At 30.4% G+C, this 26,765-nt stretch overlaps 1 protein-coding gene across 3 annotated transcripts in view; it reads left to right on the plus strand.

Annotated features, from left to right (window-relative positions):
- Positions 1–7,623: 7,623 nt before the first annotated feature.
- The window catches only part of bdg (bedraggled), a 237,767-nt gene continuing 218,625 nt past the window's right edge, over positions 7,624–26,765 (plus strand). For 2 of the 3 annotated variants that reach the window (XM_067052937.1, XM_067052939.1), the window contains exon 1: positions 7,631–7,728. The gene's annotated coding sequence lies outside the window, so the exon portion shown is untranslated. Of the gene's footprint in view, positions 7,729–26,765 lie in introns of all 3 variants that reach the window. The other variant, XM_067052938.1, reaches the window with a different exon arrangement.

Genomic DNA, 26,765 nt, shown 5'->3' on the forward strand with positions numbered 1-26,765 from the left:
AGTCTAAATCATCTGGCTCACCCAGATTATTGGGTATCACAATTTTTCATAGGACAAAAATGTGATAAAAACTAGAAAATTTAGAAGTTTATTATATTTTTGCCACTTTTATCACCACACCTCTCTAATGTACAATCTATACACTTAAAGTTTACACCATATCTTAAATATTGTTTAAAAATAATATTGTTATTACTAGTCACAGTTTTACAACCTACTATTTTTATCCATATTGTTTTAATTTTATCTTAGCTTCTTATACCACTATCCATCCCATTTTTCATGATTTCTAATCTTCTTTAATACCTTTATGTTTATCAATGTATTTATATAAACTTTTTGTCGCTCTCTCTATATACTGTATGTAATATCTTATTCATGTACTTCTATATTTATCTCATATATTTGCCCATTGTACTATGAGGGAAGAAATTAGATGATCTTGTCTGTTTACCTATCTATATATTATTAAAAATCTTACCATTCTTGACAGTTAGTGAAGAAGTGGGGAAATTTATACCTGGCCCTCGGTCCCAACCTGTCAATTATCATCAATAAGACAGGTACTTCCCCCTCTGTTTATTTGTTATTTTTATTAATATTTCCTTTTACTTGTTACTATACCTCCCTTTGCTACATTTACTTCACCTGTCTGTTTACCTTTTAGACCTCTTAATAACGAATATTTTTCTACAATTTATAACTCTAGTTCTGTATTTAGAATTCTACCACACCTGCCTGTATTTATTAGTAACTAGTTTCCAGTTCACCTATATGTATACTTCCTAAAATTATTATTATTATTTCTTTTATATATTTTTAAAAAATAACAATTTTTTTTTACATATTTTCTCTGTATATTTATTTTAATGTTCTGTCAATTCATACAATGTTTCTTTCTTGTCTTCATTTAGCCCTGACGAAGCCCTGCAAAGTGGGGTGAAATTTTGGTAAACAATAAATAGTCTTTCTAATATTTTGGTACCTTCATTAAAAACTACCTGTACTGTTTTCCTACAATCTACATCATATGGTCAACTATCTTCTTCCAATAATTCATTTGTTTTTATTTTTCATTATTCCATTTATCTCCTCTTCATAGGATCTAAAAGAAATATGAGCATTACATCACAAATATTATCTCAAAAATCAATTCATCATCATGATAAAAATCACATATTTATATTTAGTGACTGAAGAATGAGTTATGATTCTTAAATTATGATCCTAATTTATTTTATTTAGTTAGTTAACAAGGATGAAAAATACTATATGATGAGAAGATGATTGGGAGTGTGGTCAATGGAGAACACAAATAAGTAAAACTTATTGGAAGATTGCTGATTGACTGTTTGTATTAATAAATGAAATATGGTCCAGGTGCGGTTAAATTAAACTCAGATAGTAATATTATGTACTATTTTTATTTGAGCCAACGTTTCGCCTCACGTTGCAAGGCTAAAAAAGATACAAACACTTAATATAAGTAAAAAAAAGTAAATGGAAAATTATAAGGGTATACAAGGAAACGTAAAAATTAAAGGTTATAAACACTCATGACAGATAAAGAGAAGAAATATTAAAGAAAGTACAAATTGAAAGATGAAAGGGATAAGAATAAAATCAAGAAAAAAAGAAATTCTGCAAGAGTTCACACTAGTCAAAAAATCTTTTGTGAGGCTTATATACCCAAGTTTAATGTAGATTAGTGGACTGGTATTGAAGTTATTTTTTATTTTATTTTCTATAAAAATGTTTACTTTAGAGTTTCTTGAGGTGGTAATTACGAATATAAATTTTGTTCCAGCCAAAAATACAACAGTTTAACAAAAGTTAACGAAGAGGAAATATAGTGATGAAAGATTGGGTGAACTTGGCTTAATATATAAAAATACTTGATTCATGTAGTGGAGTCCAACTTCATAGCTACTGCTGTGACACCTTGGAGCTGGCGAGGAAAATTTTTCGAATCAATTGCCACCTGGGTCCTGTTTTATAATTAACACCACCGGGGACCCCTTATGGCTGCATACTCCTCTCTTAGCTATGGTCAAAGGAAATTCAATACATAAATTGTGAGTTATCAGTGAAAGCTGACGTAGATCACTATTTTTTGTTACAATATCGCCAATTTTCAACATTTCTCATTTCTCAACTATAGGAGATGCATTGGATTACTACACGAGAAATTGAGAGTCAATTATGAAAAAGTATAGATCTGTTTCCAGTTGAAACCTGTTTTATTAGGTTTCGTCTTTTTAGGAGGTTTTATCTTTTTTTACCGCTTGTGACGAACTATGAAATGCTGATACTTTTTTTTTTTTTTTTTTGTCGTGAGGCTTGTGTGGGTGAGGGATCTTATATCTGAGTTAAATTTGTTCAGGCATTGATCCCAACACTGTATCTTTAGCACCATACCTGGTTTTAGCATGATGAAGAATATTATGTATCAAGGTATTAAAACAAGTTGTGTAGTGTGTAGTGCGTGCGAACTAATTTGGTGTTCTAGAAATTAAATTAACTATAATTTGTTCATAAATAAAAATAATAGTTTGAACATAAACGAACACAGACTTCCATCCTTGTGACAGCAACATTTTCGATAAACTCAACAGACTGGAAGTGCTACATTATAGAATCTATTTTTCACTTCTCTTTTATGCTCTCCAAAGCCGCTTCACCGATTTTATTAAACTGAGTATTCCAATCTAAAATGTAAAAAGCAAGATATAACTAGACAGCTGATTACTGAAGGAGATAAAGTTCTGAAAGATTGGGCAGATTTTTCTAGTAAGACGTTTATGGAAAGAGGAAAACAAGGAAATAAAGAAGCTCTCGTAGAACAACCTGTTGAAGAGAATGGTCTTATCGAGAAATGGAAATGGCCTTGGAGAAAGCACAAAATAACAAGGCGGCTGCTAATAATAGAATCACGGTTGAAACATGGTGGATACCAATTACAAAGACGGTAACAGAGCACTTTCAACAAGACATTCCTAGAGAAGGAGATCCCACCGACTGGGAAAAAAGGTAATTATTCTAATCAACAAGAAAGGATCTGCAGCAGTAAAATGTGACAACTATCGGTCCATAGGCCTATCATCTCTAACTCTAAAGTTGTACAGCAAAATGCAAGAAAGAAGATTAAGAATAGTGGAATATCAGCTTCTGGAAGAACAACCAGGATTCTGGCCTAGCCGAAAAAACGTGACAATATTTTCACACTTCACTGTATAATAGATAAGTTTATTGAAAAACAAAAAGATGCAACTACCACTCCTAGACCCCTTGGGTGCATTTGTTAATGTATCGCGGGTAGTATTCCAAAGGCATCAGAAGATAAAAGAGTTCCTATTAACCTGACTCATCCATCCAATCCATAGCAATATCTCGGAGTCAAAATTACTAATGATAAGATTGGATTCCCAATAAACCAGCGCACAGGGAAAGAAACAAATGTGTACTACCTACACCATAACGTTAAAACCGACAAAAGGGAAGTGGATTTGAAAACAAAAATGACTGTGTATAAACAAGTCTTTTTACCTACGCTGACCTATGCAGCTGGAAATTGGCTGAGTGTAAAATTGGAAAGCCGAATACAAGAAATGAAATTCCTGAAGAAAGCTTTCGGTAAAGCTAGATTCGACCGATTGTGAAATAAAAGAATAAGAGACGAGGCAGAATAGGAACCGCTAATAGAAAATATTTATGCATATTTAATTTAAAGAATTAGCCTAGTTCGGATATGTGCAAAGAATGCTAATTATGAAGATTATCAAAACTTATTTTGGAAGCAGAAACTGAAGGAAAACTACATAGCGAACGACCGTGACTGGACCTCATCTTGGATCTGGCAAGGAATGGAGGTGTCACCATAGGCGAAATCCAGTTAGTCACTTAGAATATTTTAAGAAATGGATCAAGGCTGCCCCGACACTGTAAGGGGTATGAGTTGGTTATAGAAGAAGGAAAGCCAAAGATTTTTGAAAATATAATATTTAAAATAGAACGTTGAAGAATGTAACGGAAAATGAAGAAGAACGCAACAACTGAGCGGGCGCGTGCGCATTTTTTCAGTTTATTCTGTTAATACTCTTGTCGAGATGATTATTAAATTACTACTTTTTTAATTTAACTTAACCTTTATTTAAGCCTTTCAGTTGATAGGATATCTAACTCCAAAAAATTATTCTTAGTATTCTCAATATTGATTCAAACACAATTTAACATCGAATAATTGAAATAACCAGAAAGCGACATTAAGTAAATTGTTATAATTATTATAAAACATCTTAAATTTTTTTGTCATACTTTTGAAAATATTTTTTTTTAATTTTAAAACTAGAAATATTATTAAAATTACTTTTCTCAAAAATGTTGAAATCGGAGTTTGTCAGTCTTTCAACTGGAAGGCTCATTTGGGGAAAGCATTGGCACAGTGCTATATAATAATATAAAATATCTGTTCTGAGTGAGGGTTAATTTAACTCAACTTTGGGTGGTAAGTGAAATTTGTGTAATGCACGCACCGCAACAGAAGTTTTTGTATTTTTGTTGTGGATAATAAGTACCGAGTAAATCATCGTCTGAGATTAACATTTTCAAGAACGAACTGATGCGTGTACAAGTGTGCTTTTGTCTCGCGTGATACTAAAATGAATTTAAAGTATTTTTGCGCAAAAAAAAAAAAAAAATGAACAGGTATTCTAGATTAGCATTATAAGGCAACTGGATTGTGCTAAGCTCGGACGATAGTGCGTTCGCTCTGGTAGTACCATTTACCTCATCCACAAGAGGAAAACACTAGATAATTGTGATATGCGGTCTAAAGTGTGGTTAATGAAATGAAAACCCTATTATCATAGATGATATGTCCGCATGATAGGCGTATTAATCGTATAATGGAAGGTTGTCGTGACCTTCTGTCATTGTGAACACCCTTAATTAAAATATAAGGATACCTTGAGAGAAACCATAACTCTCCAAGAAGGATTAATTGTAATACGATTTCTCTCGACTGGTAGAATTTATGAAAACCTATAATATTTGGATATAATATCACCACAAGCTCTGAAAGTTCCTGAAATCTACAATTTTCTAAGGTACTTCGGAGAATTATTTGGATGGAAATCAATTCAATGGAACTCTTGTTTAAATAATAATAGAAATAATTACAATTTCATCATACGATAATATGAAGTCTTAAACCTAATTTAACTTCTTAAAAGAACCTTTGTCATGTAGAATACAATTTTAATGAATCTTAATGTAGGTCGAATACTTTAATTGCTTTTCGAATGGATATCGTCGCCAGAACATAAAAGGGATGTTACACCCGAACTTGAGGATTTGGGAGTTTGATGTATGCCACAGACATTTGTCTTAGGAAGAAAAACGGTCTTCCACCCTTTTCAATATCCGGTCTTTGTTTCATTAGTAGCTCATCTGTTATGTCCTGTTACTTATAAGAAGGCACTTCACATGTCGAACTGGAGGATATCTGGAGCATCCTGAACAGGAACTCTTTACATGTTTTTAAGGTTGTCCCATCGTATTGCTTAATCGATGGCTTCTTTGAAATATATTTCTTGCTACTATTTGAACTCTTAAGCTAGTCATTTACCCTTTATGCTCTAAATCTATCGTATGATCCAACTTATGTACTTATCTAACTGATGTTTTATTTTATGTACCCAGGGACAGTCAAGGTTTTTCTTCTCCTCGTGTCATTGAACCAATTTCAAGGTGCCTCTTCTTTTAGAGTTTGATTTTTTCCTCATCGCATTTTGTCACTGCTCAGCCTCTTCAAGACTAATAGCTTCATTAAAAGAATTGAGATCTTCATGAATAGCTTATGTAATAAAATATACTTGAAGGTAGTTTCAGTCTTTTCTTCTTATTTTTATTATTCCTCAGATAATATTCTGGGTTACTTTATCCGCTTCTTAATTATCTTATCTTTCAGGATCGTGATTTTGCTTTACTATATATATACATATATATTTCCCAAGAAGACAACATTCTTGCTAAAAAGTAAACCTTTCGAGCCATTTGTAGCCATCTTTTGTACTATTCGAATCATATCCAACAAAATAAATTTCACACGTTATATACTCCACTTTTTTCTGTTTTGTTTCGAGATTTCAACTATGATTGTAGAACAAAATATGTTTGGTAGGATGAATTGAGTTCATGTCTCTCAAGAGGTCATTCAGTATTCAAGAGCTAAAGAAGTCGAACTATTGATGAGGTATATTGTTTACATACTAAGGTATACTAGGAATCGACTTCATGAGTCGTAAATTGTATTTATATTTTACATTCATGTTAATTAATCAATCCTTTTATTCCAGAAGGTGCAGATTGAATTTCAAGTTTGTAGATTTCATTTTTGGGCTACTGTGCAGTTTTTTTGGTCTAGAATTAATGTTAAATTTTATATTAATTCATTTGAATTTCATTATTTTAAAAAAATAATAACTTTAATGTTCCATATTTCGCTGAACTTTAATGTTCCATATATCCCCCTTGAGATATTTTTTTTCTAAATCCATTGTTTGCTTTAATAATAACGCGAGGTTTCCTTTTTTATCCTCGTTACAATTTTTTCTACTAAATCTGAATCTTCACCTCTGAAATTTTGTTTAACATATAGCATTATTAGTTAAACTTTAATTAACTACTAATTTACAAGACAATACACAAGCCCTGTCTGGACCTGTGGATTAGAATTGTAAATAAAATTTTAAAATTTCTAACATCAAACGTATTTGATTCTTTCAGACCAGTTGTTTTCTAAATATATTTGTACCGAGGAAAAGAAATTTTGTGCAAACGCAAGCTAAAATATTATATGAAATAATATAAATAACAATAATTGACATCGTAGTGATATACAGATCAGTACACATTACATAGTTTCAATAAAAAAATTAACTAAGTAAAATATATTACAGGAACATACAAAACTTTTTTATTATGGTCGGATAAAAAATGTATTTGAATATATAGTTTCTTTTTTATTCACACTTCACTAAATTCGAGAGGAGTTCAGTGATGTAGCAAGCAGTACATAAGCCCGTAGGATGATACTGAATGAGGCCCTTTTATTTCGTTTCACTGAAATAGGGAGTAGAGTTGAGGCTATGAAGAACAAAAATCTTTGAATTTTTCAAATTTTATGAATTTATTAGTTTTTAAGGAAACAAAATAAACCGTTAATAAATGTCCACATTTTTCATTATTACATTTTCCTCAATATAAAATGTAGTTTGCATTAAATCTATACATAATCGGAGGTCCCTTTAGCTTCTGGACCCGGGACAAGTTGTACCCTTCAGTCCCCCGTCCCAATGCCCGAGTAGGGGCCCCGATGTTTAGGGTCCTCAGGTTTCTTTTGGTCCCGGTAGTTAGGGAGCTGAAAAACTGAAGACAGAGTATCATTAGCGTCGTTCGCTTATGCAAAACTATCCCTTTTTAACTCGATATGTTATTAAAATCATAAAATGCGTGTCCTTTACCATGAAGAGATAAGCGTAACCAACCGACTCGTACCACCCACAAGATGAAGGAATGCCCACCCCAAGTTGCAGCCGGTAGATGGCGTCGCTGTCCCGTGGTGGCCTCAGTCGAGTGACGTGGCTGTTAGGGCGCGGAGTTCCCATTGCTACTATTGTTAGCTGCTACATTTTCTGGCGGAAAAGTTCTCACGGAGTATGAATTAGGGTGAGTGAGTGCCATATCCTTCTCTAATTGTGTATCTCTGAATACTCCAGTGAGATGTCACTATCAGCATTTCCGTTGGTCGACCTTAGTCTTGTGGGTTTACTCCTGTGTGTGGTCTCATCTGAGGAATTCAGTTGTCAACTGAAGCAGAGGAGATCCGGGTACAAATCAAAAGGGCTGTCAAACCTTGCAGAGCCTAATGCAATTGATATTTGTTTTTGTAAATGGTTTATCTCCAAATAGTAAATTTGTTGTTGGTATAAAATTGTGTTAAATTATTCTATATTTTTTTTCATAATTTTTTTTTTTTAATAAACACGTTAAGGATTTCAATAAACTGAAAAATATCTGGCCTACTATTTTTAACAACAAATTTCAAAATTTTTACAGTCTTAGATCTTTATAATGGAAATTTAAATATTATTGTAGCAATTAAATAATATTTAATTAAATTTAAATTAAAAAAACAAAACAATTTTTTCCATTGAGATATTGAGCACTACTACCTCTAAGACTGAATTTTCTTTTACTTGTTGAAGTTGCTTTGGTGGTGGTTACACTAGACATCTTCGATGTAACCCTACAAGCCTTCATAATTTAAATTCTCCCAAGAGATTTAATAAATTTATACGAACAATATATTTTGGTAGAAATTACACCTTCTTTCATGGGGCATTAAAGTCTATGAGTTAGTTCAAGTGTAACATCTGGTGGAAAAATCAATGGTTGATGATGTATCCATCACAACAGACGCATTTATTTTCGTATTTATTTAAAACTGAGTTATTGATTATATAATAGTTTTCTTTTGTATTATTTATACATTCATTGTTCTTTGACCTTATTTCTCCTACATAACAAACCATTAATGTCAAAACACAAAATTATTCCTAAAATTCTTTCCTTTCTTAGTTCACTATTGGTTATATCTAAAGGTGAATACTCTCAATGTTTTATATTTTATTAAAATTATCAACTCCCCATAATAACTTCTTAATAATGATCTACTTTTATAAAATTGTTTTAGGCAGACCTTCCAAGCTTTCTGCAGTCAATTGAATGTTAAATAATTGTTGAAGGTGTTTAAATGATGTGCCATATTTTGCTGATTTATTTTATTTTTTTGTCTCAATGAAATTGGCCTTCACAGCATTATACTATATTTCTACTACTGCATATTATGTAACCGGATGTGCTCGTAAAAATCAATGAGATTAAAGGAAACTCATGGCGAATAAAACATTCGAAAAAACTGAATTGTCAAATAAGAAAGTTCCAGTTATGGACCATGGTGTATCATTTATCATTTCTTATAAGCCGAATATTTGTATTACGTTCTTTATGAAAAGTTGTATATAACACTAATTTGTTGAAATTTGTCTCTGTAAGTTTTAATATAAAAATATAAAATATATAAATACAATTTAAAACTTATTAAATATGTAATTTTTATTGAACTACAACTTTATGTTGGATTGTTAGAGGGATTTGTTGTTTTATCAAGTGATGATAATAGGAATAAAATTCCCGAAACGTTGTTTTGTTTAGCAAAGATGTGATTTAACAATAAACAAATTAAAACAATATTATTAACAGATATATAATCAAGGCTTCCTATTACTTCACCTCAAAAATACAGAGCACTCTTAACACAATGTAAGCATAATTTAGAATCTAACGTTTGGAAATGTGGGAGTTCAAATATTTTATGAACTATTAGACGTTAATCCATAATGATATTTATTATCCACTTACGTAGCGTTTTATTTACGTTTTAATTCCATCTAGAATTAATTTTATTTAAAAATTGCTTCTTTTTTTGTTTAAATAATGAAGATGAATTGCTGGAATTTTCGTTTGATAAATAAACAATCTTCATCTGTCTGGATCCTTAAAAAAACTTAAATAAACTAATTTTACCGAATGAATTAGCAATATTTGATATTAGGATAATGTATCAACAAAATTATTTAAAAAAAAGTAAGGCCATATCACAATGCTTTTAATTTGTCGCAATTAATATTCATCGTAGTCATATTGATGTCAGTTCTTCAATTTTGAAGTAGGAATCAAAACTACGATGTAGGAAGTTTGGAATAAAAAAACCTTTGACTTGTCTTATTTTAGTTAGTTAACAAACGTGTTTTTCAAACTCATTTCGTTCTTTATTAATTTTTGGTTTACAGGTCAAATACCTTTCGTTGATCTTTAATGTTTAAAAGATCATAGATACCTTGAATAGTTAAAATTAGTTCAAACTTACATATTTTTAAAAATTATATTAGTTTCATACTCAGTAATTTTCTTGCTGTATTTTAGAAATGTTTAATGATTCTTTATGTAAGTAGTAAACTTTAGTTTATTAGTTTATAATTAATTGAGCGCTAATTTATTTTTGAGGATATGAGTACTTTAATATTTAATCATTTTTCTATTTAAAGCTCTATTATTGTATTGAAGAATAGACCGCCTAGAGTGGGATGTTCTAAATGGAAGCAAGTTGTATTTTTAATTGTATTTGTTCTAACTGCTTATATCCAGTGCCGGCCTTAATGATAATGAAAATGAAATGTGTCTCTATTTCTAATAAAATAAAGTAGGTTCAAAGATTTCATATTATTCATTCGTATATGATTTTGGCTTTCAATTCGTTAAAATTTGACTCAACAATAAAAAAGTGTGAATTATATCTTTGTGGAACGGGTATTCATGAATGATGTCCACTAGGAATGTTACTAAGATTCGGAATTAATGTTAGAGTAGCTTTAATGGTCCTATGATAAACTCCCTAACCTTCCAAACCCACTTGTTTCTAGCCTGGCTTCTCCTTCATTACCTGATAACCCTCCTAGGCATCTGAAAAGATGACCTCGAAATCTTCTCCTCTAGAAATGTTCTTTGAGTTATATCAGTCTCCACATGTTCTTGTCATTGTATAACGTACATAAAATTTATTGATTGTATATATTTTAAATATAGCAGTAAATATTAATAAATAAATAAAAATAAAATAAGGCTTTAATGAACGATATTAAACTATATGTGCCAATGGCTTAGGTTTGTCCGTTGTAGGTGATTTATCTTATGATTAGGTCTCAACTAACTTTTTATCCAATTTTACATGCCCTTGCCCTGTTATTTGAGCCAAGAAAGATTTCCTTATATTAAATCAACAGACAAAAATCTGTATTCCATGCCGCCTGAAAGTGGAATCACTGAGGACAATGTAACTTCCATTGGGCAATAGGGGACCTATTCCCGACTGGATCCATTCCGTCCATCCAGAATATCATAGTATGTGGCATTGCGTGTGTGATTTTCAAAGATTCATATTCACTGGATTCACTAATGGATATAATTGAAACTGGAACTGATCGCTACTAACTTATACATACATATTTATGGTGAATTCAAACTTCGTACACATTCTGTACGATGTACCGTTATCAAGTAAAAGTGAATAAATGAAACAGGAACTCACATTTTTCCTTGTGTGACCCTTTTCTCGCTAGTATCGGTTTACTCGCCAGAGAATCTGGAATTATCTCTATAAACCTCTTTGGAAACAGATGCTCGACTAAGGGTATACCTGATCCGGTTGGGAAGGTTTTTTTTATCCCCTTGGCAAAACCGCGAAGCTTTTTGACGACTGCAAATAGTTGTTTTGTTAAAAGTTATACATTATATTATATATGTAGCCCGACTCCAGTATTGGTGTATATTGTCATAATTTGGCATTCATTGTAATGTCTATAAATTTTATTGAAATATTATAATTATAATTAAATGTTGAAAACGTTTTGTGACCATTACCAATGTTTTTATTTATAATCCTGAGTTGTTCAATGCAAAAGGAAGAAATTAAATTAGATATATTTTTAATCAAAATGTATGTTGTATCATAAATGTCTGAAAAATAAGCAAAACCTTTTATTTCATGTTTACTATAGTCATCAGTTTTCATTCAGATTCACCTTCAGTCACTTATATCAACGCCTAATAAGTTCTTTCAAAACAATTTTAGAAATTTGTAATCTTGTCATAGTGATCGTTGCCATTCGTACACATTATTTTCATTTCCATCCTCGAATTAAGAAATATTTTAAGAAAATTTGGTATCTGTATGATACCGGCTTTGTCCCCTTCCGGATTTAGAAAATTATAGATTATTAAATAACAGAAAATATTATAAATATAAAATAAATCATAATTACTACCTTACAAAAGATCGCACGTAAGAACTAATATATTTGTTTATTTAAGAATGATGAATAAGGCCTGATCTCGATCATCATGGAAATGAAAAAGGGAATAAATCCAAATTTGAATATTTTCAGAAAACAAAAAAATATTCATAATGCAGGTGATTGTTTTACTTCAAATAATTATTATTTTATCAATAGTTTTTAAATTGTATCAAAAATATATTTATTAATAAAATATGGTTCAGCTATTCCAAATATATTAATTTTAACAAATTTTGTTAGGAGAATTTAAAAAAGTCAGTCGTCATTATCACAACCGTCACTGGCACAACCAACCGAAATGATTTTTTGGGTCATCAAGACTACTCCTCCTTTCTAAAGGACTCAAAATTAGGTCTAATACAAACGGTTACGGATCGTTTTTAATTTAAAATTAAAATTACTATTCAAATTTTCATGTAATTGTTCTTACTTTCGTTTCTTTCTAAATGTTAGAACAATGGTGGCATGTAGATAGTGCAGGAAGTGGTTTTCAAGTTGGGCAATAGTTAACCGCTGGAAGAGGCCTTTTGCGGCTGACTCATGGTTTGGCTATCTGATGGCAAAAGAAAAGAGCCCATAATGACCCAGAACTAACGGCCTCATCCGTTCGATGGCTTTTCCATCTCGGCTTTCTAATCCTCAAGATATCGATGTAATTTTTTTCGTCATAATTTTTTATTAATTATTTCTTAATTTATTGTTATAATTATTAAAAAGTCCCAATAAACTTGGAAGCTGGATTCCGAAAACACCTTTGATCCCTGCCTAGATACTTTATAAAAAAGCGTCAAAATCCACATCAAGAAGTCAGATCCAACACTACCTATCTTACGTCTTAGTGAACTTCATTTATACGGCGATTAAAATGAAATTCTAAAACACAGTTTTATTCAGGTAAAATTATAAGCCTTTCAATGCATCTGTAGGCATATATTTTGTTATGCATAATTTGCCACTACGTGGAGATACGACTTTAAAATGACATTTAATTCAATTTAGATGTCTGACTAAGATTGAATAATAATTTGAAATATCAATTTCACCCTACTAAACTAGCATTCAAGGTTAGCAAAGAAACGAAATAAACATTAGCAGTATGCTAGTAGCTAATCAGCATGCAACGGAGCTCATCTCAAGGATTTCTTATTTAGTTTCCTATTTACTATTTTTAACTCTGTTAATTCTTTGTTATTAAGTTATGAAAGGAACTTATCGTCTTTGTTAGTTAGCAATTAACGATAGCTAGAAGGCAATAATATTTAAAAATTAATAAATGGGCAAACACATTTCAATTAGAACTAAAATTTACTTTTTGTATCCAGGAAGCTGTGGTGTGAAGAACTGCACATCAAGGATTTTAATTACCATACATAAACATACTTTTGGTTCATAAAGCCGATAGGAGAGTTTAAAAACAGTGGTACATTGCTTTGAAAGAAATAAAATTAAGGTGTTTTGAGTTGTTTTTTTAATAAATTTTTTGTCTTATAAATACCTAATTAACAACTTGAAATTTTAATACCTAGAAGAATGTCCTTAGATTTTCCTATTTTTCTTCAAAATATAATTTTTTAATTCATTTATTCAATTTACAACTGTATTATCATACAAATACATTTAGTAAATTTTATTTTAAGATCATGATACATGTATGTCGAGAAACTACCCATTAGTAGCACTCTAATAATATTTCTACATTGTAAAGAAATGGAAGGCGGAAGCAAGTTTAGAGACTAGTGGGCTTGAGTGGTAAGAGAGTTTATAATGGAAGAATTAATGTCTGGTTCGGACTAGATCGGTTATATATGAAACATTAAGGCCTTTATAGATGATTTTATTTGTGACAGTTAGGAGCATTGAGGATTTTACGAATGATTTTGTATTGTAAGGATTAGAGCAATTAACTTTAAATTCTTGTCGTTCTAAACAGAAATAATGTATAGAAAAAATATATAGGCCATTATTCAGTGGTTAAAGAAAATGGTTTTGTTGAGAATGTTTGCCCTAGGTTCACAAGGACCTCTTCAATATGGAATGAGTTAGAAAAAAAGGAACCTTTAAATTAAAAGTACAACCAGACCTAGGAATGCTAGATCTTCTTATTATTTTTGAAATTCCATTACGGACATTTTATTGGGAAACAGCAGTGTCCTATAACTTTAACAGATTTCTTTATGGGCTACCTATAACGATACTATAGAAAAATAGAAAAGTATATTAATCAAGAAAAAGAAAAAGTAATTATAAAATATAGTAGTATGAAAATTAAGAAGCAGTTTCCTATGTGACATAAATAAATTTCTTAACAAACAGTAATCAAAGTTATTTTTTTCCTCATCTTATTAATTTTTAAATATTTTCCTAAAATATGATTTATTAATCTTAAACAACATAGAACTAAATTTGTGATCTGCAATTTACTTTGCAATAAAGAGATTTGTTATTACTTTTGACAAAATTAAAATGAATTAATCTTTTTATTATTTTCTCTACAATTTCAGTTTTTATTGTTTTTATTCATCTACACAGCATACTAATCAATCCATGATTGGAGATATATATACATAAATTAACACAATATAAGAACAATGTTTTTCTACCCTTTTACTATCAATTATATTCTATACACTAGATACAATATATTGTGAATATTTTTTTCCTATTTTTGCAATTTTATTCTATTTGACAATCTTCTTTCATTTATTTGGCAACTTTATTCTCACTATTTCTCTCTCTCATACCTCATTTCTCCATTGATGCGCAGCCCACGTTTGTTACGTTAAAAAGTTAAAAGAATTTATCATTAGATATCAATATACAAATCAAATCAGAGACACAATAGTCACAGTAGTAGATCAGTTTAAAAAAAAACAATAAACAAATAGATTTAAAAAAACAACAAATATATAAAGATTATTAGACAAATATAATAATTATATTATTATATACATTGGGACTAATTTGTTTTTTTATTTTGATGAAAGATAATTAAATTTACTTTCAATTCATTCTGCATGACTGTTAGAACGAACATTTTTCACCAAACCTCACAAAATAAGAGTTATTTAGGAAAATTTGACTTTTTGGCGAAAATAATACATTTTTGAAGAGTTTTCTGTATCTTAAAAACCAATGTTCGCACTGTGCTCATTTTTGCCTCAATGTGTTTCGACTTGAAAAAAGGAGCTATTCTTTTCGGTACATTTACGTATTTATCGAAAAAGAAACTGAAAAAAGTCCGATCGTCCCGCTTAAAAATCCAAATATCTTTCAACTAGAACAAAACAATTTTTTTATTATATTGGTTATTTGGAAGTAATCAAAATTTGAAAGCCAGGAATCAGATTCAAGATACGTATCAATAACAGTTTGCTGGTATTATCTACATTCATGTCACTTGAAGCTATTAATATGGAAATCGGTTACTGAGTCTGTATAAAGATGTTTTTCGTAGCTGATTAGTTAGTATCCTTGTCGGCTTTTTAGGTTGCGAATTGAATACGAGATTTTCTCATTATCCATCGCTTTCATACTTCAGGTTGATAAGTGCTCTAAACTGTTTTAGAAATAAAATGAACTTTTTAAATCATGAAACGTTATTTCAAAGGTTTTATCCTTGATATTACTTGTAGTTTTGAACTGACTTTTTTTTTTTTTGACAGATTTCTTTGTTATTTTAATATAAACATAAATATAGAGCCTAGTTATCATTTTATATTATTTTAGTTTTTGTTATATTGAATTATTTAATTTTTTTTTGTTGGTCTATATCCTCAGAAAATTTTATTTTTAATAGTTCCTCGGAAGGCTATTAATTTAGTGTTACAGTAATTGTAATTTGTAGAAACAAAAAATGATTTACCGCCTGAAACTCCTCTCTAAGTATTTCCCAACTGTGCAATGGACGTAATAATTACGAACATAGGAAGCTCAACAAAAGTGATTATAATAGAAAAATAAAAATCTCAAGGATATTCATTATAGGTAGGTATATTTAGTGTACATATAAAGATATTCATAATCACAAGTCATGAAAAAAATATATTTGACCTACTTCCGTTCATAAAATTTGAGTTTTTAGGTTTCAATACTCATTGAGTCCAAAAATGGAATTTTAAAAAATCCGTCGGTACACCGTTCACATTAAGTAACTTTTCTCTGTAAATAATAGGCCAATTTTTTTTTTTTTTTTATTTGGTACCAAAATCGCAGATCACCCTGGGACGATCCTTATAATCCTTATATGTGCAATTTTCTTTTAAAAAATGACTATCTTTTTCATTCCTGTTTGGTTTCATTTGCTTATATCTGGACCATTTATTAAGATATAGAAAAATTATAAATGGTTATGGGATCAATATGCTAAACAATGAAAAATACTATTATTCTTTTTTAAATTAAAACTGCTATAGAAATCTAAATGTATGTCAGGTTTAAAAAATTACTATAGAGATAATATACCGTGTAATTTTTATACGGATAATAATTTATATACGGAATAGAAATTTCGTAATAATTTTGAGCATTTTTTTTATTTGATTGCCCTTCGAACCCACCGTAGCTTTGACATTTTAGTTTTTTCCGGACGAACTGAAAGGTATAATTAGAAAAATGGAGTGGATGACCGAAATGTCAACTGTTGGGGTCGCTCCCAATTAACCCCTGAGACTACACACTGCTGGAGGAATTCCAACTAATATTTAAATGTATCTATTTGTTTTCTTTTAAATGTAGGTGGAGGAATACTGCGATGCTAAAACATCTTTGAGCCAAAACGATTTTATAGTTAATATTCTCTTCAAAAGGCTTCAATTTTTAATACGTCTCTCTTAAGCTTAGAATTCATGTAGAAGAAAGTACTAAAATAATTTTTTTTAAAATAAAGTTAGTATGTTACAGAAGCACTCAATGAAGTTACGAACAAAACCAAGATTAATAAATAGTTAGATGTGATCTGTTGCGAAAAATCCTTTCATCACCTTTTTTAATTCATTTTATTCTAATCCCAACATAAATGGATGTTTCAGGCAAGCTCCGTGGTCTGAATAATATGAGACATGGAAATTGGAAATTGGTTGAGCCTTTTGGTATTTCGTTATATATTCACAACTGGACTGGCTAAACATATTTAGTGCAGTATTTTTTCAATATATCAGCTTAAATTGTTCAAAACATCCCTGAAATATTACTGTGTAATTTAAGCAATAAAAACTATAAATTTGTTAAGTCTTTATTTCAAAATATTGTTATATAAGCACATACTGAGGACTAAATCCAATCATTTTCTGGATCTGGAACTCAATTTGTTTCAAAACATTCACGGTATCTTGTTGAATAATTCACTCAATCGGCGAACGGTTAGATTGCAATAAATGCCTAAATACGTTATCTACCCTATGTGTATATAAACTGTAAATAATATTTTTTACAATATTTATTTATTGATGACTATACCTTAGTAAGTTATTTAATGAAGTAAATAACATTCCATTTAATCAGTAATGGCCAAGCTCCATAAAAAAAAAAAAATCTTGGGTATGGGAAAGAACTTAAGGTAATTATCCTATAACAAACATGTCACTACGGAAGCTAACATTAGGTCGGACCGGTGCCTAATTCGTGTGCTGTCTAAAAAACGGTTTATTTTATGTCTTTAAAACGCAGAACCTAATTTACGTTAGGAACGTACTTGGGAATTGATGGAAAAACCCAAACACCTATAAAACCCCATTTGAACGTCCACCGACTTTCTCTACCTAAACTCGGTAAGTTCTCACATTTTTGAAAGACTTTTATTTGTGTTCTAGTAATAATTTAAGAATCGAATTAAATATGATTACAATCGGCTGAGAACTGAGTTTCGTATGGGATGACTAAAATCATTATTCAAGTTCATTGAGAACTTTGTATTCTGCAACCATTTGCGTATGATGCCAAATGTTCGGAAACAATTGTACCTCTGTTTAGTACTTAAAGATAATAATAAACCATTGTATACTAAACTATAACGTCTTCATTAATTATTGATGTAGGCATATAGTTGATTTGCAATTTTATTATATCATTAAATATGGAAATTATCGCTTCGTCACTTTGCCTTAACGTAGATTCAGGTCGTCCTCAAACTCTTACTCTTCTGTAAACCCAGTTAAAATTTCGTTCATTGAAACTAACAGTTATAATGCATTTAAAGAATCCATTTCAAATTGAATTGTGGATAAAACCTACTCCATACGTAGGAGGTAATTGTTTACAATATCTGTTCTCTTATCCTATGCTCTCTTATACTTTTACATTCTTGCTTAATATATTTTTTTCTATTTTTGAAATATTTATTTTCTTGAAATGTTTTTTTACGAAAATTCCGTTAAGCAACAAGAAAACTTAATTTTAGCCCCTGGAATTCCTCGTAGGTAAACGCGTTTGCCATCTCGAACGACACTACAAAGACCATTGTGTAGGTTCCTATTTAAAGATACATTAATGACGCCATGAGTTGTAGATCTGCCGCTTCGTGACCCTGGAACTGGTAATGGTTCGGTCGTCATTGTGTTCCAGGGATCTGACGTTTCTGTCTTCATCCAGCTCTGCCTGCCTTTCCTGCAGCGAAATTTATTTTAAACTGACTGTTTCTTTTTGCCTCACACAATTTCCCACTATCCACCCCTTTAAATTTACTTTAGTGAGGCCTGGGCATAAAAATAGACTCCTCATGTGTGAGAGAAACAACAGGTTCATAAAATTGGGAAGAATTAAATCGACCGGACACTTCGCTCGAATGGATTAAGCTACCCATCTAAAGAGAATGGTGGTTGAGAAACTAAATGATAAAAGACTAGTTGGTCGACCCAACGTTGGATGGGAGGTCACAATGTCGGGAGATGCGCGGTTCCTTCTTGGAGTTTGGAACTGGAAAAATGCAGCAGTAGATCTACTACTACATAACTAGTGAAGACTTTTGGAGGAAGGTATGGGATGTAGCGCGGTATATTTATGTATCAAAATCACTACTTGACAAAAGTTTTAGAAGACATGTTTGGGATAGTATCCATCAAATAGAGTAATGACATCAGTAGTAGTTCCATGACGGTGGCGATGGAAGTTCACAAAAATTAAATAAAATTATTTGGTGAAAGTGGTTGACTTCACTATTGAAATATCTGTTTTATACACTAGTTTTACGTTTGTCATTTTATGTGAGAATTTATGTATTCCCCATCTTTGAATTCGACTTTTTTTTCTGGTGACAAGCCCGAAAACTGATGTCAATTTGAGTTTTGAAACTTTCATCGTTTCAGTATTTGATATCATACCACACAAATAAACGAAATGTTGATGATATTTAGTCGACTGTACTTTAAATAATTAGGACTTAATCAAGTTTCGTGAAAGAAATCCTATAAAAACAATAAAAAAAAAATACTAAGTCCGTACTATTTTCTCTATAAAATAGGAAAAATCGGAAAATAGAAAAGTGAATGTGATGATGTATGCTCTGTAGTATCTCCTCCAACTTGCACCATGCTCCTCTTCACATTTTGGTAATAGATCAGGGAGAACAGTGCTCAAGCTGTGTGTGTTGCGTCTGTCAGAATTAAGGCGTTCCGTTTCTGTTGATTCACTTAATCTCAAATAAATAATCTATATTTATTTATAATAAAGTGCTAAACGCAAATATGCTCTTGAGCACAAATGTAATAACTACATAGAATAGTCATTTATAAAAAACACTAAAATAATTGAGGAACATATACAAATAAATGGAACTCGTCTAACATACCCTACAATAATAAACAAAGATTACTGACTGAACCAATGGAGTATAATTAACGAAGGTTTTATAGAAAAATAAGGAGGCAGGTACCAATTATTTCAAAATGTATTTATTTAATTGTAAATATACCAAAAACTAGGACAGCAATTGCGTTTTCAGAACACGTTTATTAAAAATAGACCTGGGCCCTGTTTCATAATAAAGTACAAACTAATACTATTAGTCTTGTAGATTTATCTTAATTCAATTACACAGGCTTGTACAATAATAACTTCTACTTTAGTATTTTTTAATTCCTGTAATATCACTAATAGTCATCCCTATCATGTAAAAGATAAGTATTAGTATTATTATCACACTAGTTTCTACATTTGTACTATCAACTAATAGTATTAGCTTTCATTATGAAACAGGCCCCTGATTGTTAACTTGTAACAAGCAGATATTCTGTCACCTAAACCTCTGTTCACGGCCTTTCAAAAATAAAAATAAAAATTCCAAATAACTCTTCTGAAATGTTAACGTACAACCCGTCTTTTAATAAGAAATACATCAAATCCTTCACATTTTTCTCTGAATTGTGGTTAAATTGGACTTTTGAAGTGGAATGCTGCCTTTATTTAATTTTGAGATAACAAGATTGCAACGTATAATTCTTTCGTGATTTGAATAATGCGGCACTACGGTAAATACAATGATAAATCTTAAAGTTATCTTTTCGAGTTAGTAGAAATGATAAACATTCATTATTTTGCTCCTATTGTCCTATTAAATTCAGGATAAACTTATAATTATCTGGGTTTGGTGATCACTTAGATTCATAACTTTCGTGAAAGTTGCTATATAAACCTTTACATACTTTTGCGCGTTTTTCTTTAATTTTGATCTTGGTTTTATGTTTATTTATTTTATGTAATAATCCCAACACACATATTAATAATGATTCATCCTAAAATCATGAATAAGTATGAAGTTAAATCAAATATTTCTGTTAGGCTTTTGAAGTTACTACTCAAGTGCTTATTCGCCGTCATACTAGATCCGTCTGCCCACCTAGAAAGATGAAAACAACCAAGCAGTTAAAGATGCCCGGTTAGTGAAGTCAGGGAGACAAAGCTTGCCCATACCGGTTATTCTGCTCTTACGTTTCCTCAACTGTCTCAAGCATCTTCACTCAACAGTTCTTATTGACGGACAATATAGTACAAGAGCCGGCTGTTATTTCATTCCAATTTTTGATTACTTTAATAAAAACTATGTATAATTACTAGTCAAAACTGATGAGTTTGCCAAGTATTGGTAGGGAGAATAAAAAATGGCGGCTGTTTCAAAACCTTAAAAATATTAATTTTTCATTCGGAGCTCTATATCTTAAAAACTACCGACAACACTAGAAAATCTAAAAGAACATTATTCAAAGAAAAGTAAATTTTCTGAAATATTAGACCTAAAAGAGCTATTTAGGTCTAATAGTTCTCGAGATATAGCTTTTTAAAAAGCAAACTTTCTTAAAAATCTACTGAAAGATTAGTAGTTAGTTAATTTATTTTGAGAAATCTATATCTCAAGAACTATGTGACGTATAGATGTCTATTAGCACTCAAATTTAAGCTAGTTTAACGTACTATAAAATAGTTTATGACCTTTACCTTCAGAGGAATAGCAGTTTCCATGATATTTCCTGAAATAAATTGATTTATAGTTGTTCGGACAATAAGTTAGAGTTTTGAAAAACTTTATTTCAGAAACCATAGGACGTACAGATGTCTGCCAGCATTCAAATTAAAGCTAGTTAAATTTTCTATAAAATAGTTTATGACGTTTATCTTTGTAGCAGCTGTAGTTTTTATGATATTCGCATATGAATATAAATTTGGCAAATGAAAATTTGTCCAAACAACTATAAATTAATTTATTTTTGCACATTTTATGAAAACTACTACTCCTACGACGACAAAAACTACTTCATAGCTCATTAAACTAGTTTTAATTTGAGTGCTAATAGACATCTGTACGTCAAATGGTTTTTGAGATATAGATTATTCAAAATAAATTCTATAACTACTGATCTTTCAGTACGTTCCGTACAACTTTTTTTTATGAAATATTGCTTTTTGAAAAGCTATATCTCGAGAACTATTAAACGTAAATAGCCCTTTTAGGGCTTACAGTTTAGGAAATTTACTATACTTTAAATGATGTACTCTTAGATTTTCTACTATTGTCGGTAGTTATAAAGATATAGAGGTCCGAGTGAAAAATTAATTATTTTTATCGTTTTTTAAAAAGCCCCCATTTTTTATTTCCCCTTGGCAGACTCATCAATTTTGAGTAGTAACTATACATAGTTTTCATTAAAGTAGTCAAAAATTGGGGTAAAATAACTGAATTTTTTCTCCTCTTTGGCTCTTGTACTATTAGTTTTTGGAATTAGAAATGTTTTATATTTTTTATTCTATACAAACGTGCTACTCCATGAGAAGTTACATAAGTAGTCTAGGACAGTGTGGTAAGTTTGATCGAGGGTTTCACCGGGATTTTCTGAATAAATAAAAAAAAAAAAAAGTAGAAGTATTTATGTGATTTTATGACAGTGTTTTGGCTAAAGGTTGTATAAATTAAAAGAATAACTTCAAGATATGTACATATTTTACCATAAAACAAATTAATGTGATTTCCTTAATTTTCATAATTTTTTACAGTGACAATTCTGTTAGATGGGAGTTCTTTTTGAGCTTTTGACAGGAAACGAAAAGGTACCTCTCTGGCGGTGTCGCTAGTTGGTCAAAAATTAAATATAATACAAAAATATTGTAAAAAAAACCTATCTACAAAAATGCTAATTTTCGAGTTACAAGAAAAAAATATAAATCGCGTTTACACCACTTTGTGGGGGAAATGTATTACTCCGTATGACTACTGATGTTTGGTCTGATGTAGTCTCTATTTTTTTTTTCTTTTTCAAAATGCTGGAATGTGTTTATTTTTTTAGACATGTTTCTGTAATTTTTCTTTTTAATTGTGGGTCAATGAAATAATGATTGTGCAGTAAACATCTTTCTTTTTCTGAAACTATCTCTTTCTCGCTCTCTCTTTGACCCCTTGTATTATTTCTTCAGTTCTTTGTTCGGAAGTTTATCTTGTATAATCTTTTTTGGTCTACAGTTGTACAGTAATTTTACTAAGTAATAAATTAAAATGTGACATTATCACCTACCAATATTATCAAAATTGCTTCAAATAATCATTAAATTAAAATTTATTACTTTTTTATTAATTTACTTAACTGTTCCACAGTTAAGTCTAAAGTCAATAAAATTTCCAATGTGACCTGACCTGACCTATCATATGACGTAATATTCAGCTAAGGGACTAGACTACAGCAAGTCATAGAGTTAGCTAGTTTAACATAAAATTGATAAAGTTTTTTAAGTTAGATATGTTTCGAGATTAATCCCAACTACTGATCCTAAAACCGGTCCTAAATTATTCTGCGAAATTTTATAATTTCTATAGAAAAATTATCAGTCACAAATTTGATTTATGTAGAATTAAATAGTGAATTATAGTTTTACTCATACAGTTAATGTACTTATTACATATGAGATTGAACATAGGTCGATTCAGCTCTTGAACACTTGAACTAAATCCTTTTGGACGACTTTTATCTCCAATCTGCTCAGAGCACTCTCTTCTTGTTGAACACAAGAGCCATTGTTGGATTAGGATCAGAACCCTTGGTCTTGATTCTTCAACTGATCCGTTCCATGAACTGCATCCGTAACTTTTACTTGTCATCAGGCCTTTGTTTGATTACTCTGAAACGTTTCAAGGGTAGTTGGCTTTGCAAGCTGGTGGTATCAAATTGACGGTAGATTTCCAGTTCTTATTTTCCTATTTTTTTTAAGAATGAAGTCACACTACATGTTATCTAATATATGTTTATTCTTCCTCAACTTGACCCTGTATTAGTCTTTTAAAAGTATTAAAATTCCTTGCACAAGTGGGAGCTAACTTGATTCAGAGCCCTTTAGGAAGAAAGTATATATTTTATGTTATATGTATATGGGTCTACATTTTTCATGATGATTTATTTTTCTTTTACTCAAGTTTAATTTATTTTTCTGTCTATTAATTTTTTATAATGATTTAAATTGTTTTCCTTATTTCTATGACCATTATTATTATTATTTATTATGTAATAATTATTGATGGTTCGGTTCGATTCGATTAATATAGATAGCCATATGCCTATTTCCCTGGTGTGCCAGGACATATATTGGTGAACCCTTAATTGGGAAAAAATCTGATTTTTGATCATTGTCTTGAACAAATCACCTACTTGTATAACCGTTGTTTAAGAAACTGTACTTTCTTACAAATCACTGAACCCCTAAACCTTTATAAGTTGTACAGGTACACTGATTTTGTATTCTGCTTAATGTTTTTTTTCTCTAAAATTCGCATAGTGTGATGTATGTATGTCTTTTCATGTTTTTTAGTATTATTTTATTTACTACTTTGCTCAGTCTTATTTATTTTATTTTATTTTTTTTTTTTAATGCATATATTAGAACTTTTTTTTCGAATTTTAATAGACCTTAATTGAGAACGACCATGTTTATTTTTTCTATGTTTAAAATGTTTATAATTTGGAATATAATTCTGTTTTATGTTTGATGGAAAGAGTTTTTAAAATTAAAATAATGGAAAAAATTTTAAAAACACATAAAGAGCGATAAAAAGACAGAAACAATTGAAATATGTAAAGAAAAAAAAAGGATAATAAAAAATATATATATGATTTTAGCACATAATTCATAATTTTTATAGTGAGATTATTTATATTTTTTTAAGCTCTGTCTATTTATATTAATAGTCTTTAGAGAAATTGTTCTTTACTAGTTATGAGTAAGCTATGTGTGAGAATGAAGTTGGATAGCACAACATTTTTAATAAAGTGTTTCTCTCTCTTTCTTAAGGAACAATAAAGGAATTATAGGTATATTTATACCAACTACGTAATTTTTCACTCACTTCACTTTAAGATTCTATTTCTTTTCAAATTATTTTCTGAGCTTTCTTCCTGATTTAATCATGATTTTGAGCTTGATTGAGCCTGTTTTCGTGGACAATACGATGCAAAAAGAAATGCCCGGAAAAAAAGGGAGTTGAAGCGGCTGTCATCTAACAATAGATTGTGAAAGTTCTGACTCTTTATAAGAAAGTCGCTACAATAGTCACAATGCGACTCACTTTGTTTATTGACGATAATGGTTAGGTTTTATTTGGTGAGCTTTATTATTTACCGCTACAAACCTTGATAGAATCTGGGTCAAAGCTATCAAACTTGTTGTTTTTGAAAATTGGAGAAATGTCTCGAAATCAAGAAAACAGAACTTCGTCTTTATGTTACTACATTGTGTTTGTCGATAAAGTGTGCTCATATTTTTGAATTTCATATCATTTAATATATATTTTATATCAATAAATTGGACAATTAGCGTCACCGGTTGTAAACTATGAACTTACGAGTGAATTGCTGTTTTAAGGAATAAATATTTGGTATAAACTAAATAAAAAATAAAATGAGTGTTTATGATAGGACACGGTTGGTGCACAGAGCTTTAAGGTCCAGAATGAGACAATTCTATCTCTAGCCCTTCATTCACCGTAGGACTTAACACGTTATATAATTTTTCTCCTCAGGACAAAAGCTTCTCAAAGCCCTCGGAGATAAGGTCTTGTTAGAACATTATTCACTAAAGAATATTTTTCTCCAAGGCAAAACATGTTATTTTTAGATTAGTTAACCTATTGTCGGATATATTGTATGCTTAATTAACTCCTCAGGCTATGAGTAACCTACTTCTTCAAAGCGTTAAGAGTTGCTCAAGTGCCTTCATATAGTCCGCAAGCTCTTAGCTTTCCCCTTTGGTGAAAACTAACAATAAAGTACAATAGAGGAAACGTCTTGTGTTAAAAATTAATTTTTTTTCGCAGGCGCAAAAGCGTATGGTTCTCGTCCAGTATTCGACAGTAAGGATTTTTTTTCTTTTGGATTTATGTATCATATTTAAAATTGTTGTATACAATCATATTGTAAAACACCATATTATATAGATATCTAAATATTATATTCCTCTTGATATACACACAATTTCATTCATTGTTGAATTTTTAATTTCCTAAAATTGAAGGACCGGGGAAAGGGAATATCTACTAAATCGAGTGGGGACTCGAAGTTTTAGCTTTAAACCCTCCAATCATCCGATTACCACGAAGTTTCGAGATCGACCACTGAGCTTACATTTGAATCAAAAGCCACGCGATGACATGAATTCTGATTATTTTTGGTTAGCAAATTTTTCAAATTCTAATTCCTACCAAGGTCCAACTGAGAGAAGCAAAGGCTATTTCATTTCCTATAATGTAAAGTATTGAAATACAAAATTTAAAAAAAAAAAAAAAAAAAAAAAAAAAGTGCAACATAAGGTTAGGATTTTCGTGTTTGATACTTTTTTTTTTTATTTCATGAAAATCATAAAACTCCTGTTTTTCTGATGCAGAATATAACTGTTTGTAGAATAAAAGTAAAGAAGAACCGAAACAACAAGATTTCGTTGTTACATTTGCGTGACTATAAGTTTTTGCGTAGTTTCAGAATTTGAATTTAAGTTGAAATAAATTTCTATTCAAGACATATATTGATTCAATCGCACTATTATACGAAGGCAACATTTGTGGAGGTTTGAGCGATGTGAAATTTTTCCATTCTCTTTTGTCTCCATGCCAGAATTTGTTCTTCTTTTCTTTTTTTTTTTTTAACTATTTAAATATTCAGTTGATTTACATCATAGGTGACCTTCCACGTATTCGTCGGTGTTCCTCATGACTACTCTCCTGCAGATTTCTTGTTTAATGTTTTATATTCCTCAGTTGATTATCCGATAAATTAAAAAATTGTCAAATTTGTTTATTAAATACATACATATATACATGTCAAGATTAATAAT

Source organism: Halyomorpha halys, unplaced genomic scaffold (genome assembly GCF_000696795.3).
Source record: "Halyomorpha halys isolate HHAL.00 unplaced genomic scaffold, Hhal_1.1 Scaffold186.1, whole genome shotgun sequence".
NCBI classification, from domain to species: domain Eukaryota; kingdom Metazoa; phylum Arthropoda; class Insecta; order Hemiptera; family Pentatomidae; genus Halyomorpha; species Halyomorpha halys.